The sequence below is a fragment of the Triticum aestivum genome, chromosome 1B (assembly GCF_018294505.1).
Source record: "Triticum aestivum cultivar Chinese Spring chromosome 1B, IWGSC CS RefSeq v2.1, whole genome shotgun sequence".
Taxonomy (NCBI): Eukaryota; Viridiplantae; Streptophyta; class Magnoliopsida; order Poales; family Poaceae; genus Triticum; species Triticum aestivum.
In genome coordinates, this window is record NC_057795.1 from 546923211 (window position 1) to 546940422 (window position 17212).

At 47.3% G+C, this 17212-nt stretch overlaps 2 pseudogenes; one reads left to right on the top strand and one right to left on the bottom strand.

Moving 5' to 3' along the window:
- Positions 1-6532: 6532 nt before the first annotated feature.
- Positions 6533-8406, bottom strand: LOC123079617 (uncharacterized; annotated as a pseudogene).
- A 174-nt stretch (positions 8407-8580) lies between these two features.
- On the top strand, positions 8581-10522 carry LOC123079626 (uncharacterized; annotated as a pseudogene).
- The last annotated feature ends 6690 nt before the right edge of the window (positions 10523-17212 follow it).

Here is a 17212-nt window from a genome sequence, read left to right on the forward strand (position 1 = left end):
GCACTAGCACACTGCATCGGCGCCGGCGGCGCGCACGCATTCACAGTACACGCACACACCAGCCGCTATCACGCGGACGGCACGCATGCACTGGCACTAACTGACGCTGGCAAGCACGCACACTGCACCGACGTCCACAGAAGCACAGATACGCTATACAGCATGGCACACACGAGCCGCTCGGGCTGGACCGAGCGATAGGCAAGACGAGCCGAGCCTCCAAAAACAGGCTCGTTCAACGAACGAGCCGAGCCGAGCTCGGTTCGTTCATGGCAAGCCAAAGGCAGGCTCGGACCAAGCTCGGCTCGGCTCGGCTCGTGTCCAGCCCTAGGTGTGGCGACTCGGCGACCACGGGCGGACGCGGCGCAGGCGACGGGGATGCGGCGACCCGGCGCGTACGGGGGAGTTGGCCAGTGGGCGGAGCGAAAGGGCACGGGCGACCGCGGGGTTGGCCGAGTGGCTCCGGGGCGACGTGCAGCGACCGGCAGCGACGCGATATGCGGATGCCGGGGACGGAACCGGGCGGACTGCAGCAGCGGCTGCTGCGGGAGGCCAAGGGCTCCGCGACTGCGGTTGGAAGAAGGCGCGAGGGCTGGCCGCCGCACCGAGCAGGAGGTGCTCGCGGGGACACAGGCGGAGCCGGGCGTGCGGGGGCCGCCGGGCGCGGCAGGATCCGGCCAGGGCCTGCGAGGCCGGAGCAGAGGGGCCGCGACGACCCGACCTCCAGGCGCGGGCGCAACGCACCCGACGCCGCAGAACAGCAACAGAAACACGGTGATAGGAGCGGCGCAGCGACGCGGATGGGGCAGCAGGCGAGTTGTGCACAGCCATTATCCGGCTCATGTTTGGCAAATGTACATGTAGCATATGGCCAATGTACGCGGATCATCTGGCCACTGTCTGGCTAGTGTATAGGTGGTGTATGGAGGTGTAGTGCATGGTAGAAGCTAGCAATAAACCACGCCATTATCTGGGCGATGTATGGATAGTGGTTTGACCATTGTTGACCTGCATCTAGCTAGCTTGCAAGCAGATGCAAATGAGCGGGACGAGCGTGAACAGGCTCAGCGGTGTCGAGGCCGACGACGCGGACGTGCCCTTCCGTGCGGCTGACCCGGGGCGTGTCGATGCCGAGCCCCCGAGTGCTACCGGAGGGACGACGGCGACGCCGCGGTGATGACGGCGAGAACGGCGAGGCCGATGATGAGGACACGCCGTCCCGTGTGGCTGCCCGGGAGCGTGTCGATGTCGAGCCCCCGAGCGCTACCGGAGAGACGGTGCGACGCCGCAGTGATGATGATGAAAAGGGTCCCGCCCGGACTGCGAAACCAACAGCAGTGTAGTAGCAAAGTATCGCCCCACGATGGGCGCCAAATGTCGGCGGTTGGGTGCGACATATGCCAATGGATGGCTTATCATGATGGGCAAGACTGCTGTCGGAATATCCAGGGATGGGTATGCGAGTAGCACGCGCTAGTTTACCCAGGTTCGGGGCTCTCCGGAGAGATAATACCCCTACTCCTGCATGTCTGAGTATATATGTGGGGTCTACATCAGGCAGTACAAGATGCTCCTGGAGCTGTATCTGAGATCAGTAGCAATGAGAGCTAGCTAGCTAGTGTGGCACATGTGCCTGGCCATGTGTGGCCAAATGAGTATGTGTACTCATACGTGTGTGTGGATGGGTCAATGGATGGATGGATGGCTAGCTTATATAGTGGTAGGCATGGGTGGTGGTAGCGTTGGTTGTAAGCTACCTTGGGTAGCCTACAAACCAAGCTATGTTGTGACATGGGCTAGGCATGGTGTATGTCATGCTTGTCCCATGAGGCATTTTATAAATCAACGACCAGGATGACATCGTGGTACGGCCGTCTTGTCGGTGTCTTATCGGTATCGGGTCGGGCTGCAGTCGGCAGCCGACTGGTTGGCGCAGTTGGCAGCCGGCTGGTCGGCGCAGTCGGCAGCCGGCAGCCGGCCGGGCAGAGCAGTCGGACGGGGAGCCGGCAGGAGCAGCCGGGCAGTCGGACTGAGGGGCTTTGCTAGCCCCGATGTCTTGAATTATTGTCTCGCCGTCTTCGGGGTATCCGTGGCCAATTACTCCGACACATCATGACCTTCTCCACAGCTGTGCACACCATAGAAATGGAGAGGCCGACATGTCCCATGGTGTCAACAAACAACATAGCTTCACGGCACGCCCTCATGGAACCTCGTAGGCTGAAATGGACATGCACCTCCGAATTCTATCTGCTATCCTGGGCAAGATCTCCGGCAATAGTTCCAAAACACGTCGATGACCAAATCGAGGAGGACCGATCATGCAGGACGTTGTCGTGATGCGAGAAGAGCACGAGGACCGCCACCTTTATTATCATGGCAGCAGGCCCTATGTCGCCCTGATCCAGCCCGCCACCGTCTGCCTGCCAACATCCATGGCTTGAAGCCTGCTGACCAGAGCCCGAGGCCACATCAGACGAGGAGGCAAACAACCGACCGCAATCTTGGGCCTAGCTCCATCCACCCACCGAGCCAGATCGGGGGGATCTGCAGCCCCAGCCATGGTGCACCACCGGGCGTAGGTCACCCCACCACGTCCACCACCGAGCAACGTCGCCGACGGAGCCTCGCAACACCACGCCACAAAGAACCGTCCGATCTGCAGCAAAGGCATACAGGAACGAGCGACCCCCAACGGAACTGAGCGGACCCGGATGGATCCGATCGTGTATGCCACAACGTGTCCAGATAACGACAGATCGGGGCGAGACTAGGGGAGCGCCGCCGCCTAGGACCTCCTCCCGCGCCGTGCAGAGGCCTGCCCTGTCGAGCCATCCCATAGCCGTAGGAGAGCCACGTCGGTCGCCAGAGCTTCGAGGGCCGCCGCACATGCACCACCGATGAGCCCGCATTTGCACCGTAGGAGCACCAACCGCGCGGGGATGCAAGGCCCGTCGCCGCCAGGCGCCACCGAGGCTTTGCCCGTCGGCGGCAAGGGAGGGAGGTGGTGGAGGGGTGGCGGAGCTGGCGGCTAGGGTTTCAGCCCGAGCCGCCCCTATGGAGCGGCGCGGGGGCTCTTGGATGTGGTGGTAGGGTGACACCATCATAGCTGGAATGAACTTGCTTTCGGGTATAAGATCATGCATGGCTATGTTATTTTTGTTCATATGGTGTTCCTTCACTTGCTTCATATGTTGTGTTCCTTCACTTGCTTCATATGTTGTATTCCTTCACTTGCTGCTTGAACTGTTGCTCTGTCATCATGTTAGGTGAAGTGGTATGTGGCGTACATAGAGAACGTTCTAGGAGTTGCAGTTTATGGCGAACATGCCAAGCAAGAGGCAGATAATGCTTATTCCAAGTTTGTACTCAAGCAGAAGAGCAATGTTGAAGTAGGCAAGTTTTTTACGCCAAAAAAATATAGTTCTACTTCAATAACTCATGATAAGCATGGCAACATACAAGAATCATTTTTCTCCTTTCGACATATAAACTGACACTCACATGTACTAAATAGCAAGGCTCCGAACAACAAGATCACCTCTCCAAACATCTGATAAAAAAACTGCATTCGAGGGTAAGATCTCTATTAGAGCTGACTCAAACTCAATTTACGCAATGTCAGAGCAGAGACATCAACATTTTCCCGTACCAGCCTCTCATCAGAGCAAACTTAAACCCATAGAAACCCGTTTATGTAACTTCTAGAGACTCCCTGTATAGAAGCACAAAGGGGACGTATATCTGCAGAACTGCAAACAAAGTAGCTGGACAATGGTACATGTGAAGGCAACAATGCCAGAATCGAAAAGACGAAAGTTGATACAAAAAAGCAGTAGAATTACCAGTGATGTTAGAACTACTAGTGATACTTCTGGTGCAATGTATGGAAACCATTCATCAATTACGTGATAGCTAAGAAAAGTTGAAGAACAACATACACCTTACTGAGCCATTACTTATGTGCAGCTCTGATTTCCTTGTAAATCCACATGTTCCATTACTCTAACGACAAAGCATGATGTTAATAGGACAGGACAGCTTGTAACTTTGTATAAAACCAAAAATACAATAAGATTTGGTTTGATGGGCAAATTGCAGGAAATGACACTTTCAGCCTTATCATGGGTATATCAAAGGACTAGTACAGGAGTTGACAAGTTTAGCCTTAAAAACAGAATATTATGTTGCTAAAACTACTGACGTAACAGTTAACACGGCAATGCAAACTTATGGGACTTGGTGAGATACCATCATGCAAACTTACAGGCCGCAAGAGAAAAAAGGTCAAAATCATCATGGTTCAATAGAATCTCAATGGATGCACATGTACTAATCAAAACTAACAGTAGCATTTTTTTGAAGTTCTCCCTCTGTTTCTAAATATAAGTCTTTCTAATGCGCAAAAAAAATATAAGTCTTTTTGGAGATTTCAATATAGACTACATACGGATGTATATAGACATACTTTAGAGTGTAGATTCACTCATTTTGCTCCATATGTAGTCCATATTGGAATCTCTAAAAAGACTTATATTTAGGAACGGAGGAAGTAGTACATGATGAGTTAAAGAGTCAATTGTTGCCACTCAGATAGAAAAGGAACTACATAAGACATAGGCAGGAGTGGCCAAGCAAAAGGGTGATCATCATGTACTAGTAAGAAAAAAAAAATCAACAGACAGGTTTTAATACCTATTCTTTTTCTAAACTCTTTCCCAAGTTCAAGTAGCAAAGAAACAGATGGTCAAATATTTGACAAAGTGCAACTGAACTCAATATATGAAACAGAATCAAACAACACTGACAGATTAGCCCTGCAAAATATTGGGAGTGACAATCTCACAGAAAAAGAAGGCAAGTTCTTGCGAGTAGGAGTAAACTGAACAAATTCACTAGATGCATGGATTAAATAACAGATTGGGAGCTGTCATTGTCGTTGCTGCTGCTCTTCATGGGAGGACTAGCAGCAACAGCATCCTGCACTTGCAGCTCCTTGTCTTCTAAGAACACCCGATCTAACACCAAATAACTCAGCTCGCCAAATCCAACATTTTCCTTTTTTTCTCTTAAGAAAAAGTAAAAGTTAAGTAAATGACATCTTGGAAACTGTGGCTAGTCCATTGGTCGATTGGATTCTCACCCTGTTCTTGCATGCTGTTTGTGGGTTCCTTGGTGGCAGCGGAGGAAGAAGAGAGCCGCATCCGCCGCCGCAGGCAGTGTCTCCGTCCTTTGCAAGAACCTCGTCCATGCGGCTTCCATGGCCGTGTCACCGAAACCAAGACGGGGAGGGGCCAGGCATCGGTGCCTGCCATGCGGGATGGGGGTAGCGGGTGAGCATGTCAGCGAGCTCTCTTTTGATCTGCTTCACCGTCATCTGCACCAGCTGCTCCTTGGTCATGCACTGCACTGTGCCCAGCGACAATAGCAGTAGCCAAGGTAGATGAGCTGGGCAGCGGCAGGGACACCCGGAGCCGGCACGTAGGTAAGGGAACATCGCTCCTTCCTATGTGGACAACGACAGTGATAAAGGCCAAGTGGCGGCGACAGGAGGCCTCCGCGGCATAGTCGTCATGTCGAGGAGAAGAACCCACAAGCCTAGGGTCATGGCTGGGTTCCCTCGAATTCCCTGCTTACCACGACCTGCCAAACAAGGCCTTACGGGTGGATGCAGACCTGCTGAGGAACCCAAATTACGAATATTTCTGACCAATCAAGTTGCGGGTAGAGATATATAATCATTGACACCTTCACGGTAAAAATAAAAGCACAAACAATTGGACTATTGGGTCCCTGATCAGAGGGACATAAACAATACAAGGGGGTGAGGTTTCAGCAAAAAGCAGAGGGCAAGAGTCTGTTGATGTAGCTCACAGGAGAAAGCAGTCCAATTTGGTTGGCAAATGAATCGTTTGAGAAAACAATAGTCAAAGACATTTTCCTTAACATGATTGGTTATCAAGCATAACACAATGATTTACAATTAATTCATATACCTCGGTATTTAAACATTTCACATAGCTTGACAGTAATCAAAAGGTTGATATAGTCTGACAAGATTGTACAATAGATGACAGAGCGACAGGGGAGACTTACATACACAGGGTCCATGTATCTATTCATCAAGATAGATAGCATCTTCGATGCGGGAAGGAAGGACCAAGCAACAGTAATCTCCACCTTAGAGCCAACACCAAGGTTACATGTTTTTTTACTTATGTTGCATTTTTCGGGTGTGAAGAGGACATCATAAGAGGGTGTTTGTTTCCAGGGACTTATTAGCTTAGGGACTTAAAAAGTCCCTATAAGTCCCATCTAAACCAAACAGGAGGGACTTATAGGGACTTAAAGTGGGCATTTGGGACTTATGAAATAAGACTCTCAAGGAGGGACTTATAGGGACTTATAGTTGTAATATGGTCTTATAGGGACTTATAAGTCCTAGGAACCAAACATGTAGGGACTTTTTAGGGACTTGGGACTTATAAGTTGGGACTAAAAAATGCCCTAGAACTTATGAACCAAACAGGGCTTAAGTAGCCATCTCAGCAGGGTGTGAAGGTGAATAGGTCTTTATGATAAATTTCAGCTTTCCTCTTAATTCCACAAAAATCACACGCCTTATCAGATCAAGGTGACCATTTCTAGCCATTGGCATTCTTCCATCTTGTGACTCAAGCAGCACAACTTCCGTAGATGGGAGCCCAGTGATATCTTCATAACCATGACAAGGTAGTGAAGAGCAGACAATTCTTCCGCCATGTGGAAAAGGAGATGACCCTTCGTGGGCTTTAACTACTGCACTCAGGATAGTGGCCTGGACTGACTCTTGAAGTCTCTCACAGCATAGTTCCACTATGCATAAGGGGCTGCTGACAAGGAAACTTCCATGTTGCTCAGCATTATAAAGGTAGAATGTACTGACCAGTGCTCTATCTTCAGATTTTGTTTCGTCCTTTACTTTTAGTTGGATTTCAATGTAAACAGTATCCATAGACACAATCGCGCGTACTGGCCCAGTCAATTGCAAAAAAGGATCCTGCGAGAATCAGCATTTGCCATTAACTAATTATTAACAACGATGTAGGCAACAAACAAGAGAGTATATAAGACAATAAAGCAACATGTGTACTTGTTTTGTGAGGATTTGGCAGTCATTCCATGTATGAAGGAAGAGAGGGTTGCGATGACGGTATGCTGCGTGCCTGCGTCTTGGGCCGCTACCACTCCATACACCTCCAGTGAATGCCCAAGTTCTGCTGCTGCAGAGACTTTGATGGAGTTAATCTGCAAGGTGCTCCCCGCAACAGCGTCAACCGGGATGCGGCCTGGTGTGCAATGTGTAAATTGCATGGGGCTCAATAACGCTGCACGCCGCCAATCGAAGCATGCGTTAGAGATCTACCATGAAGTAACTAGACTCCTTTCAAGATCCATTCAAGAAAAATAAAACAGTAACAATCAGGTAAAATACTTCAGAGTGAATTCCTGCTCTTATAGGAGGAATCAGCCCGCTTTAGGCCATGTTCGGTTAATCCCCTTGCCATAGGGATTGAAGGGGATTGGGAAGGTTTGAGAAGGATTTTCACTTGCAAGGGATTTAATCCCCTCCAATCCCTTTCAAACCTCTTCAAACCCTTCCAAACCGAACAAGGCCTTAGACACGCAGTAAATGAGGAAGAAACCTAACTAGGATTGTTACTCGCTCTGATGTTCGAAGCTGTAGTCAGTGCCCCATGTCCGTTCCCAGAAGAGACGGTAAGCAGCGAATGACTTGGTCCATCTCCGCTGAAGATTTGGCCCCGTCTCCTCCCGCAACACCTTCCCTCTCCCCCTCCATGGCTGATAAGAAGGATTCCGATTTCAACCGGACGAGCTTTGATTTCACTTTGGAGTCAAGACCTGGGTCCAGCCGCCGAAGCGCAGTGATCCGCTCAGAGATCCTTTTCAGTTTGGCGATGCGGTGGACGTACGGCTCAGAAGTAAACATGGTCATGGTCTTAACTAGATCCTTCTTCTCCGCCGAGAACGATCTCAGTATTTCGCGCATCTCGCGCCACAGCTCGTCGATCCGCTTGCAGCACAGCTCTAACCTGAAGGCAAAGCCTAGCGCTGCCGCTGCCTCCTTCCACTCCTTTCTGCTTCGAGCACCGAAGCGACGTCGCCGACCTCTTCTTGGAACTTCGACAAGATGTCAATGATGAATTTGGGTAGGGACTCCGAGAGGAACGTATTGTCTGCCTGACCAACGATCGTCTCCTGGGTCTCCTCCTTTGCGGCCGGATCGGGCAGCACAACCACCGCGTCCTCGCCGATCTTGCTCTGGGCCTGGATCTCGGGATCGGCCAGGCGTAAGATCCTTTCCGACACGTCGAGCAGATCGGATTTCAACTTCAACAGATCCATGTGTTCGGACCCGCACCATCCCGTCGAAATCATCTTCTCCTGCAGGACCTCGATCTGGCTAGCGCTCTGCTGCATCAACTTTGCGGCCCATAGAGCTCCTCGCTTAGCACGAATGCGTCACTAGTGCCCTTCGCCTTTAGGTCCGGCGCCATCTCAAGGTCCTCGCCAGTGTCCATGTTGAGCCAGGAAGTGTGCGCTGCCGCGAAGCTCACGGAGGAAAGTATCAGCCAGATTCAGGTCCTGGAGAAGAAGGTGATTGAGATGGGACATGGCGGGTCCACAGGTCACAAGGATCTGCTACAGTTGCAAGATGATATGATCCAGGTGTCGCGAAGGATCCTAAGCCGGGTCGATTCTTTGCTCCGGTTGAGCTTCTTCGCGATCCAGCCCCCGATTGGCGATGTAAGTGAGATGAGCATCCCTGCGACCCGGCGCCGGATTGGCGTTGATGGTGAGAAGGAAACGGAGGAGCATTTCAAGGAGCTGCTGGTTACTATCTTCATATCCATAGCCGAGACAGCCAGAAACATGTCTGCGGTGGAGGCAGACACCATGGTGCTGGAGGTGGCGCCGAGGTTCGGCTTAAAACTGAACTCGCTCTTGTGGCTGATCGATGAGCTGTGGGATGACATGCGCCAACTAGTCTCAACAGAGACGAAATTTCTAGCAACATGCATATTTACTTGTGAGCCCTTCGTGCACTATATCTCCACATTGCAGTTGATCACGGCAGTTTTCGACTGGCTCGGTAGATGGGTACCGAGTTTTACTATGAAATTGCTATCCATACGCGAAGATCAGGACATAGAGTGGGAGGAGGATGAGGACGAGGAGAAGGAGATGAAGATGATTGAGGAGAGCAACTTCGCTAACTACATTAGTCGCTGGGAACACACGCACAGTAACGGCTGCAGCTTCGAAGACACGAGTGAGTAAACATGTATGGATATGTGTGGCTGTACATATTAATGTGTCTGCTTGAATGGATTATTTAGTTAGTTCATGTCTGATTAACACATACTCCCTCCGTCTCAAAATAAGTGTCTCAACTTTGTACTAGCTCTAGTACAAATTTATACTAAGCTCAAGACACTTATTTTGGGACGGAGGAAGTACTTCACTCGCCTGCATGCAGCATTGTTGAGCCCCATGCTCTTTACACACTGCATACCAGGCCACGTCCCATCGGATGCTGGTTGCCGGAGGACCATGCAAATCTACTCCATTGAAGTTGCAAAAGTAAAAGGCCACAACTGGCCACTGGAAGGTGTACGGTGTGGTTGCCGCCTGAGATGATGTGGACAATCGTCGCAACATTCTCTTCTTTCGCACTAGGGATGACTACCAACTCCTCACGGAGCATGTAAGTGTGGGTAGTTTCCTTTTCTTCTTTTTTCTTAATTGTGTGCATCCTTGTTAATTAGTTAATGTTGAATGATGATGTTTGCAGGATCCTTTTTTGCACTTGACTGGCCCGTCTCGTGCAATTATCTCTATGGACACCGTCAACATTGAAATCCAACTAAAACAAAAGGGCACAACAAAGTCTGAAGATAGAGCATTGATCAGTAAAGCCTTCTCTTATAATGGTGATGTTGGTGATACTTTTTCTACGCGTCACCTCAGTGGCCACTTTTGCACAATAGAGTTGTGCTGTGAGCATCTTGAACAATCGCTCCAAGCCACTATCCTTAGTATCCGTGTTCAAGAGGGCTCACTGCCTTCTGAAAATGGCATCCGAGTTGTTTGTTCCTCGCTACCTTCCGAGAGCCCATCTGAGCATGTTTTTCTGTTTGGTTCAAAAGCTGGAACAATTCCCGTGGGTGAAGGGGGCTATCTGGATCTGTCAAGGCAAGTTGTTTCGGTAAAAAGAGAAGGAAGGCTAGAAATTCTCATGGAGATCTTGGAACAATCAGGTTGCACGAGTCATTGTTTTGTCTTCACACCGGAATCCAGCAACGTAAGTCAAAAAGAATTTAACCTTGGTGACTGTAAATTGGAGATTACTGTTGCTTGGTCCCTCCTTATTGATGACCAGCGGCCTATCTTGATGATGGGGTATACAGAGCCTTACTCACCAAGTCCGCATATCCCTTTCATGGAGCTTGGAGAATGAACTTGTCTGCTTATATTGGTATGTCGTTATTTCTTAACTATGGTCGTTGGCTGTCAATTTGTCTGATATTCAATGTTGCGTAGCCGTAGCAAGTGCCTATTTTGTTGTTCAGCTACTTAACTGTAATTTGTATGCTGGCATTCCTGGCTTACTCGTGCATCATCTTATTTCCGGATCATATGCCGATTTGCCTAATGATCTGATTAAGAGAAGCCAGTCTGTGTATTCGTCACTTGTTTGGACTTGACATCCGGGAATTGTTAATTCTTGCAAAGGAAAGATGGAAGCAAACGTGCGCTCTGAGTGCCATCTGCCATGGGTAACTTCTTTGTGAATTTGTCGAGTGAAAACGGCCATTAAGTGAAAACTGAAAAACTTTCCCCGTACTCCTTTGAATCACGAACGTATGGTATAGATCAGATGTGGGAATCCCACCAGCCACTTAACCACACTTTTCCCGAAAACCCCCTGCCCGTACGTGCTAGCTTGGTAAGGGTTCAATATAAAAAACAGATCGTGTTCAATCTGTGCCGCCATGAAGCCTCGTCTTGCGCCGATCGGCATGTGCGGCGGCCCTCCGGCGGACGTGTGCCCTTGCTGTCCAACGGCTCCATCCTTGAGCACTCTTCCTCGCCCTCCAACGGTTCCGTCCAGGAGAGCTCCCCCTCCGCCGGCGATGACCCCCCACCTTTCGCCGGCCCCGACCATGATTCAGATGTTCGAGTGTTAATTGACAACCTTTGGAAGAGGAAGAAAATCTAACAAGGGTTCTTCTTGAGTATGTTCTTGGTGATGCTAATCGGCTAACACATGTATTTTACTAGGAGAGTTATCATTTTCTAGGATTATGATGCAGTCCTGAATGACAACTTAGATGGCCTCGTATCTCTGAATATTTGTACTGAAGCTCATTGGTGCTTGTGCCGACATTTTGCTAGGAGATTATCATTTATCTCTGAATATTTGTACTGAAGCTCATGTGTTGGATGAATTATAGATGGCCTTGTATCTCTGAATATTTGTACTGAAGCTTATGGGTTGAATGAATTTTAGATGGCCTTGTATTTCTGAATGTTTGTAGTGAAGCTCTTGGACACTTGTGTCAATATTTTGCCAGGAGATTATCATTTTATCTCTGGATATTTGTACTGAAGCTCACTTGTTTGATGCATTTTAGATGGCCTTGTATCTCTGAATATATGTGCAAGAATATTGTTTCTCATGGCAAACTGTTTCTTTTTACTAGCTAGAATTAGACAGGGTAATAACGCACAATAGGTTAATTGATTAATGCCAATTCCTGTTTATTGTAGCTGATGGATTAGTCAACTCGGAATTTAGCAAGACAGAAGATGTTAACCACCAGTAATACATGTCATGTCACTGAATTCTAGCTGTCTGAATGTTATCTCTTAATTTAGGTTATCTCTGAGTACCACCAGTACATGCTTGGCATCAGTGGGTGTATAGATAACATCGGCACATGAATTTCAGTACACCAGCACTCTGAATCAGTGAAGAATGAACATGGATGTAAAAGAAGCAAAATCCTTTTGTGTTATCCATGTCACTGAAATGTCAGAAAAGATTTCTTGTACATTTACATTCATTCAAGTATTTTCTGTAGATCCACACTGATTCACATGCAGCAAAAGAACTACGGAGTAGGATTTATCTGCTCATCCATATTCATTCAGTTGCAGCAAAACATCATCAACATTCACGTGGAGCAGTTTTGAAGGGCAAGCAAGCCCCTGGGTCGCCGTTGCATGGATGCAGCGCCACGGCAGCTCGCTCCCTCCGACCCTCGTGTGGGGGCAGCGTCGGGTCGCCGTCGCATGGATGCAGCACTGCGGCCGCTTGTTCTCCCTCGCGTGTGGGTGAATCGCCGGGTCGCTGTGATCGCCGCCGCGCGGAGGCATCGCCATGGCCGTTGGGTCGTCGTTGCGAGACCGAGCGCCGGCCCGCCAGAGCGTGTGTTCAGTGCCGGTCGCGGTCACGTCGGGGCGCCGCAGTGGCCTCCGGGTCGCCCTCACGGCTGGCAAAAAAGTAGGGGGTTTTCGGGAGAAGTGTGGTTAAGTGGCTGGTGGGATTTCCACCTCTGATCTATACTATAGGTTCGTGATCCAAAGGCGTACGAGGATAGTTTTCAAGTTTTCACTGAATGAGTGTTTTCACTCGATACTTCGCCAATTAAGTCACGCATATTTTGTACTATCACATCAACTTTGTTTTTGTCATTTCTGTGTTCGATCGCTTTGTCAATATAGAGAGGACTCCAGGGCTATTTCTCGCCCGCTGCAAGACATAACTCAGTGTCGCCTCTATGCGTGAAGGAGTGAGCTAGCCTAGTACTGTCGCGACTCTGGCTCGATTTTTTTTCCTTTTTCTCTATTTTTTTATTAGGCTTTGTTTTTCTTCGTATCATCACCGGTTTTCTTTGGGTTTTTGGTCTTTCTGTGTCTCTTCACTAGTTTCTTTGGGTTTTTTAACACGTGTCTACATTTTCCAAATACACATTGTGCATTTTTAGTATACATGTGGGAACTTTTTCTGACAAACGTTGAGCATTTTCCAAAATACATGATGTACTTATTATTTCAAATACTTGTTTTGAATATATTTTTGAATACATGTTAAATATTTTTCAAATACACACTGAACTTTTTTTTGAATGCCATGAAAAATATTTTTTATACTACGCGGACATTCTTTTTTGCGTTGTATATTTTGAAAATGTTACAAACATTTTTCTTGAAACATATGAATATTTTTGTTAAATGTCACATAAATTTTTACAGATGGTACTTAAACATTTTTATACTACGTGAATATTTTCTTATATTATGTATACATTTTTTAATAGGCCCCTTGTATATTTTTTAAACATGCGAACATTTTTTTTTTTGAAATTTCACGTACTCTCTCCGTAAACTAATATAAGAGCGTTTAGGATACTAAAGTAGTGATCTACTCTTATATTAGTTTACTGAGCGAGTACATTTTTTGAATGATATAAAAAATTACAAATGTGTCAAGAACCATTTTTACATTGTATAACCATTTATGGAAAATGTTACGTAGATTTTTTGAAATGTGTGAACATTTTTTAAATGTCTAAATATTTTTTGAATGCTCTGAACATTTTTTAAAGTTATGCTGACAACAATGTTTAGATGCGTTAGCATATTTTAAATTCGCATTTTTCGTTTTAGATGTAAATTTTGATTTTGGTAAATATGTATTGAGAATATTTTCGAAAATATGAAGAAAAAAACAAGAAAAGCCGGGAAGAAAAATGAATCAACCTGCATGAAGCTACGTCGAGGCATTAGCTGCGGCGAGACAGAGCCGTTGTTCGGTTGCCTGGCCCAAGTGATAGAGGCGCACGAGGGAGGTCGTCGTCTCCAAGGTGGGAATGTGAAGTTCTTCTCAAAAGGAAAAGGCTGGGAATGTGTGCTGGGGGAGTGGACTGGAGGCAGCTTGTCGTGAAATCTGGTGTTAGGGGATCTGCAATGGGAATGCACAAATTTCTTGTCACATACGTCCGCGGCGTGAGGGACCAATTCGCGGTCACGAATGCGGGAGGCCATCGTTCAACCATAGCCGCATACATTCGGCCTTCCTTATTTTTTTAAAAATCGCACTATCAAATAGCCGCATACAAAAAGGATACAAAATTTTAAATAGCTGCATCAGTAGTTCATTTTTTTAAAATCAAATATTACATCCCAACATTGTTTTCCGCTTTAACCGTCAATTGATGATCAATCAGATCTTCCTTCAGTTGGTCGTGAGTTGGTCGATGCCGAATTTATTGATGCATTTCAATAAAGTCTTCAAATATGGCCGGATTCTGGTCCCAAAGTTGGATAGCATCACCCATGTTCTCAAATTCTAGAGTTGCGGCAGCATCATCACCCTCATCCTCGACGATCACAATGTGGATGATCACACAACACCTCCCACAAGGTCTCCAGATCCCATTGTTTAGTAGGTCCACGAGCAATTGCAAAACGGGCCTGCAGAATTTCAAATGCCCTCTTGACATCCTTTCTAGATGCTTCTTGTCTTTGGGCAAAGTGAGCCTTTTTCCGGGTAACTGCGTTAGAGATGGTGCTGACAAAGGTAGCCCACAGAGAATAGATATCGTCAACTAGATAGTAACCATGTTCATTAACAGTATAGTGGCAAGGTGGAGCTTTTCCTTCAGTCAGCCTTGCAAACAACCGTGATCGCAGCAGCACATTGATGTCATTGTGAGACTCGGCCATGCCAAAGAAAGCGTGCCAAATTCAAAGATCCTATGATGCAACTACTTCAAGAATGATGGCGGGCTTCTTAGAGCATCTCCAATAGATGGTCCAAATGTAAAAGTAACTAACTTTTGGACCGTCTGAGGCCAAAAACGAGCTCCAACAGACAGTCCATACATAAAAAAAATTGGACCGCGGCCTCCTCGTGATGTAAAATGCAACACCTCGCGGTGCAAATTTACATCACGAGGTGCATCTGGTCCAAAACCAGCCGCCACCCGCGAATGCCCAACCGCCACTTCATTTCCTTTCCCACCCGCCCGCCCGCGATCTCCCGCCCGTCCGCCGCCTCCACAACCCGCCGCACGCCGCCCGCATCAGATCCGGCCCCGGCTCGCCCCCGCCGTTGTTTCCCCGCCGCTCGCCCGCCGCGGATTGATACGTCTCCAACGTATCTATAATTTTTGATTGCTCCATGCTACTTTATCTACTGTTTTAGGCAATATTGTGCTTTATTATCCACTTTTATATTATTTTTGGGACTAACCTATTAACCGGAGGCCGAGCCCAGATTTGTTGTTTTATGCCTATTTCAGTGTTTCGAGGAAAAGGAATATCAGACGGAGTCAAAACGGAACGAAATCAACTGGAGAAGTTATTTTTGGAAGGAAACCAACCTGATAGACTTGGAGTGCACGTCAGGGGAGTCCTCGGCTGCCCACGAAGGTGGGGGGCGCGCCCCCCTGCCTCATGAGCACCCCGGAGGTCCACCGACGTACCCCTTGCACCCCTATATACCTACGTACCCTAAAACTTCCAGAACAGAAGATAGATCGGGAGTTCCGCCGCCGCAAGCCTCCAGAGCAACGAAAAACCAATCGGGACCCTGTTCCGGCACCCTGCCGGAGGGGGGAACCCTCACCGATGGCCATCTTCATCATCCCGGCGCTCTCCATGACGAGGAGGGAGTAGTTCACCCTCGAGGCTGAGGGTATGTACCAGTAGCTATGTGTTTGATCTCTCTCTCTCTCGTGTTCTCTCTCGTGTTCCCTCTATGGCACGATCTTGATGTATCCCGAGCTTTGCTATTGTAGTTGGATCTTATGATGTTTCTCCCCCTCTACTCTCTTGTGATGAATTGAGTTTCCCCTTTGAAGTTATCTTATCGGATTGAGTCTTTCATGAGAACACTTGATGTATGTCTTGGTGATCAACTTGCGGGTTTCGTGACATTGGGAACCTATGCATAGGGGTTGGCACACGTTCTTGAATTTCCGGTAGTAGCTTTGGGACACTCTTTGAAGTACTTTTATGTTGGTTGGATGAATCTGAGATTGTGTGACGCATATCGTATAATCATGCCCACGGATACTTGAGGTGACAATGGAGTATCTAGGTGACATTAGGGTTTTGGTTGATTTGTGTCTTAAGGTGTTATTCTAGTACGAACTCTTATATAGATCGATCCGAAAGAATAACTTTGAGGTGGTTTCGTACCTTACCATAATCTCTATGTTTGTTCTCCGCTATTAGCGGCTTTGGAGTGACTCTTTGTTGCATGTTGAGGGCTTGTTATATGATCTATCTATGTTATTATTGTTGAAAAAACTTGCACTAGTGAAAGTATGAACCCTAGGCCTTGTTTCCTATCATTGCAATACCGTTTACGCTCACTTTTATCGCTTGCTACCTTGCTGTTTTTATAATTTCAGATTACAAATACCTTTATCTACTATCTAGTTTGCACTTGTATCACCATCTCTTCGCCGAACTAGTGCACCTATACAATTTATCGTTGTATTGGGTGTGTTGTGGACACAAGAGACTCTTTGTTATTTGGTTGCAGGGTTGCTTGAGAGAGACCATCTTCATCCTACTCCTCCTACGGATTGATAAACCTTAGGTCATCCACTTGAGGGAAATTTGCTACTGTACTACAAACCTGTGCACTTGCAGGCCCAACAACGTCTATAAGAAGAAGGTTGTATAGTAGACATCAAGCTCTTTTCTGGCGCCGTTGCCGGGGAGGTGAGTGCTTGAAGGTATATCTTTAGATCTTGCAATCGAATATTTTTGTTTCGTGTTTTAGCACTAGTTTTGATTATAAAAGAAAACTACAAAAAAATGGAATTAAGTTTGTCTCATACGCTTCACCTTTTTAATATCTTTCGTGAGTATGATGGAAAGGATAATTGTGCTCAAGTGCTAGAAGAAGAAATCTCTAAATTGTTTGGCACTAAATATTTGAATGATGAGCATGATTGCAATGTTGTTAGTATGAATTCCTTGAATATCCATGATACTAATGATATGCAAAGCCACAAGCTTGGGGAAGCTATGTTTGATGAAGATGATATTTTTTGTCCCCCAAGCTTTGATGAGAAAAATTACTATGATGAAAGCATGCCTCCTATCTATGATGATTATTGTGATG